We start from the raw sequence: 5,524 nt of genomic DNA on the forward strand, positions 1-5,524 counted from the left end.
TTGTTAGAAAATTTGCATATGACAAACCGCTACGGGGCCATTTTTGGGCTTTTCATAGCTTCTGATGACATACAGTATTTTAAGTCCCACCAATGCTCAAAAGATGCCCCATATTTTGGGAAATAGGTGCAAGCTTCATCTCAAAGGTTAATGCACAAAACTTGATGGTTCAGTTTGGGGGCTTAGGTCAAGTCACCAAAGCCCACACTATGACCAGTGTCCGATATCCAGTCCTAAATAGCCCTATGCGGGTTTTGTCTACGCCCAGGTTAGAAATATAAACACTTATACTAATTAGCGATGTATCCGTCTCTGGTGCTTCCGGAGCCTTTGTGTTTGGTTCGGTGAAGTGCACTTTAGCTGCACTTAACCTGAGCCTGGTCTGTGCAAACTGAAGCTCCAAAACTAGAAGATCCAAGTGATGGCTGGATTCACATTTAGTTTTTGACTATCTGTTATACGTCGGGAGGATCCCACTAGGGCTAGGGTGTATCCCACTGTATGTAGAGGGAGGAGTGAACATCAACAGCAGCCAGTGATTGGCTGATGCCAATTTTCAGGGTGTTTTCCCAGTGATGTCGCTGTCCTTATTGGGGCAGTGACATCGATGGGGACCTCCCAGAGAGTACACTCAGTGGAGGCCGGGGAAGGGTGAAGAACTGCTGCATCCGTCCCCCTTGGAGGCCGCAGGACACCACTTGCCTCCCTCTGCTGGTGTATGTCAGTAGGTGCACTTACCGTATGCATTGGTACCTTTTGGAACCTAGACTAAGTGTAATGTTTTTTTGTAATGTGGCACCAATATAGGGGCACTAAATGTCCAGTCCATAAGGGTGGCAGATGGTATAGTGTCCAGAAATCCCCCTGACAGGTTCCCTTTAAGCAAGTCTGGATGTTCCTAGTGAGCGCCCCATCTGCTCTGCCATATCTCAGCCCCGGCACATCTACACATTAAACCTTAAAGAAAGCAATGAATAAACGCAAATCCATCCTGACAACGTGTTTGCTATTCCTAGGAGTCGTGTCCCACTGCCCTCCCCGGTGACGAGGCTCCTCTGAGGATCTGATGTGACTTCTTCTTCCATAGGAAACCCCTGCACCTGCTGAGTGCGAGACCCCAATCATCAGCCTCATTACACACTTACTCTTCTCCACTCCATCATACACCACCGGCACTACTACATCTGTCACTCACACACAGCGGGTCACACAGGTTATATATACGCTTCCCTCCTGGTTACTCAGACTAAGACAATCTCAGGACTGAATTACAGTATAGCATCCCCCCCCCCCCTCTTCATCTGAAGGAATAGGTCCTGGATTTCCATGGAAACCGAAATGGCTAAAAATAATCATCGGAGTAGCAGCTCTGTCTGTGTTTCTCTGAATGGAACCTACAAGCTGCACTCCAAGTGTCTGTGTATCCGGCTCCGTGTCTAGTACTGCGTAGCCCCGACAACTGACAACCAAAAGAGCGGCCACATGGATCCAGCCATCGCGTATATGCCCTACTATTAACCCCTTCCAATCTCTGCCCATTTTCAACTGTTCATCCTCTTCTTCCAAGAGGAAGAACTATAATTTTCTTATTAAATTGATCATTATGAGGTCTTGGTATTTGCAGGATAAGTTATATTTTTGAGTGGCATGATGGAGTGTTCCATTAGATGCACTGACAAACTCAAGATTATCTGCTGATAAGTGGGGGGTGCAGGGACAGTTATCTTTAATGAGTATGATTGTGAGGGGTCAGGCTCCCATGAACAATAAAATAGGGAACGCTGGTCCCACTTAGGTGACCAGCATTATCGACTTTTTCGATTGATTTTTTTGGCACCTCCAACTTAGGATGATCGCAAAATGTTTCATCATCCAATTTAACATCAGCAAAATTGTAGTTCCCCTCCATAAAAAATAAGCCTAAAGTGAATAAGGAACAGATTCCCCCTTGCTTCTATGATCCATGAGTCTTTCTCCCACTGGGGCAGTATAGGCTCCGGGGTTTATAAGAAACACATCGGAAATAATGGGGGTCATTTACTAAGGGCCCGAATTGCGTTTTTCCATCGCGTTACCCGAATATTTCCGATTTGCGCCGATTTTCCCTGAATTGCCCCGGGATTTTGGCACAAGCGATCGGATTGTGGCGCATCGGCGCCGGCTTGCACGCGACGGAAATTGGGGGCGCGGCCGTAAGAAAACCCGATGGATTCGGAAAAACCGCCGTATTTTTAAAAAATGTGTCGCTTGATACGCACTTACCTGCACCCAGCGTAGGACGGTGAACTTCAGTGAACTCCGACGGAATTCAGCGCAGCAGCGTCACCTAGTGGACATCGGGGGAACTACCTTAGTGAATCCCAGCCGGACCCGAATCCTCCACACAGAACGCGCCGCTGGATCGCGACAGGACCAGGTAAGTAAATCTGCCCCAATACATCAAAGAACTAGACCAAAACCAATACTGTGAGCATCACCCTGCTGGATAGGACCATGTTCTGAACTTTAAAGTAACATAGGGACATTAAAAGAGTCTTCTAAGCTGACAGTATTTATGACTGAAGGGGGCGCAGACAGCTCAACAAATTTTTGTATTCATTGTCACATTCTAAAAACCATCATTTTTTTTATTCTTACATTAACACTGCTGTTTGAGGGCTTGGTTTTTGTGAAACAAGTTGTATTTTTCAGTGGAGTCAACCAAAATTTATTTATTCTTTAGGGATTAAAAAAAAACTCCTATTTTGACACAGTCTTCTAATATTGATGATCAGCAAAGACAATGGTACCAAACTTGTATAGTTTTTTTTTTTTTAATTTTATTACCCGAATCCCACAATACGAATCCTTTTTTTTTTTTTTTTTTTTTTTTTTTTTTAGAAAGCCAAGTTTTTGTGCCCCCGTGTTCTGAGATCAGTAACTTTTTATTTTTTAGCAATTGAGCCGTTTGAAGGCTTGTTTTTTGTGGGATGTGCTACTGTTATTACTATGATTCTGAATCATAGGGAAGGTCTTTTTTCATCATAGTTTGATGTTTTTCTATTAACTTTTTTGTAACTTCTCAAAACATTTCAAACATTTTTGGTCAATCCTCCCTCATGTGATACAGTGCAGTATTAATGTACAGGAGCACTGGCAGGGGAATATATATCGCAGCACAATAATAACACTTCGGGAAGATGTTTTCACTTTATGAATCCTACATATGAAACAAATCTCCCTTTATTTAAAGATGTCGGGCACAACACTGATACAATTTAACCTACAAATAATTTATGCCAAGCAAACAACTAAATACCAATTCATATTTTATTAAATTCATACATAATAAAATCAGAAAAAAATTATAAAATCTCCCTTTAATTAAGGATGCCGAGCAAAACACTGGTACAAGATCCCAGGGGTGGATGACTCCAGGCAAATTATCACTGTACCAAATCCATTGTCTACGTGTCTTCCATACAATATCTCCCGATACTTGCATACACTGCTCAAAAAAAGGGAAACACTTAAACATAATGGGGCTCATTTAGTTACCCGGTCCAGTCGCAATCTCGCAGCGCATTGTCTGTCGTGGATTCGGGTTCTGCCGGGATTCACTAAGGTCGTGCGCCCGATATCCAGTAGGTGTCGCTGCTGCGCCGAGGTCCGCCGGAGTTCACCTGCTTCTTCTCGGTGCATGTAAGTGCTTGAACTTGCGACACATTTAGTGTTTTAAATTCCGCAGTTTTTCCGAATCCGTTGGGTTGTCAAAAACTGATCCTGGCAGAATTCGGTGCAAAACGGAAAAATTCGGGAAACCCGACGAAAGTGCAGCCGCGGAGCCCTTAGTAAATGAGCCCCAATGTAACTACAATGTCAATCACTTCTGTGAAATGAACCGGCCCAGTTATGAATAAACACCCGTTGTGAATCAATTTCTCCCGCCGCTGTACAACTGGAACAGAAATGATCGGCTATTAATAAGACAAGCCTGATAAATAAAAAATAAAGTGGTTCTGTAGGTGGTGACCACAGACCATTTCCCTGTTGTTTTGGTCACTCAACCCATAGAAGTAGCTCAGTTCATGCAGCGCATCCAGGATGGCACATCAATGGGACCTGTGGCAAGAAGGTTTGCTGTGTCTGTCAGTGCAGTGTCCAGAGCATGGGGCAGGTACCAGGAGACATGTCAGTGCACCAGGAGATGCGGAGGGGCCCTTGGAGGGCAACAACTCAGCAGCAGGACCGCTGCCTCCGCCTTTGTGCAAGGAGAAACACTGCCCAAGCCCTGCAAAAGATGTCCAGGAGGGTCCAATGTCCACAAGTCAGTGTTGTGCTTATAGCCCAACACCGTGCAGGGAGATTGGCCTTTGTCATACAAAACAAAGATTGCCAAATTTGTCATCGGCGCCCTGTGCTCTACGCAGATAAGAGCAAGTTCACACTGAGAACATGTGAGACTGTGCAACATCCTCCAAGATGTACCACTCATAGGAAAGTAATCAGAGCTGTCATATAATGAGCCGTGCACCTGTGTGACATCACATGACAAGGGATATAACGAGCCGTGCACCTGTGTGACATCACATGACCAGGGATATAACGAGCCGTGCACCTGTGTGACATCACATGACAAGGGATATAACGAGCCGTGCATCTGTGGGACATCACATGACCAGGGATATAACGAGCCGTGCACCTGTGTAACATCACATGACCAGGGATATAACGAGCTGTGCACCTGTGTGACATCACGGGCTGTGCACCTGTGTGACATCACATGACAAGGGATATAACGAGCCGTGCACCTGTGTGACATCACATGACCAGGGATATAACGAGCCGTGCACCTGTGTCACATCACATGACAGGGATATAACGAGCCGTGCATCTGTGTGACATCACATGACCAGGGATATAACGAGCTGTGCACCTGTGGGACATCACATGACCAGGGATATAACGAGCTGTGCACCTGTGTGACATCACATGACCAGGGATATAACGAGCTGTGCACCTGTGTGACATCACGGGCTGTGCACCTGTGTGATATCACATGACCAGGGATATAATGAGCCGTGCACCTGTGTGACATCTCATGAACAGGGATATAACGAGCTGTGCACCTGTGCGACACCACATGACCAGGAATCTGTGTTTATCCTCAACAATGAAGCTTTCGAAAGAATGACAGCAAGCAGAGATCTAAAAAACTGAAGAATTGATACAGAAATTATATACCAACAATATCTATTTTCTGAAAGTGTTTCACCCCTTTATGCATTTTGCACAAATATGGATTTTGTTTGGTTTTTCAGTTTATGCAATAACCAAACATTATGTGAACTTTTATGTTACAGACGGTCTCCTGTGTAACTGCTGGGGACACACTGCCCTCTAGTGACGGGTGGGAGGACTGCACTGCTTCGGGTATGTGCCACAAGAGACTGAATGTATAGATGACTGGTTCATGATACAGATGAGATAGACAGATAGACAGATAGAAATGTGTAGTACACAGTAAAATCACATGACTGCTCAG

Source organism: Engystomops pustulosus, chromosome 11, assembly GCF_040894005.1.
Source record: "Engystomops pustulosus chromosome 11, aEngPut4.maternal, whole genome shotgun sequence".
NCBI lineage: Eukaryota > Metazoa > Chordata > Amphibia > Anura > Leptodactylidae > Engystomops > Engystomops pustulosus.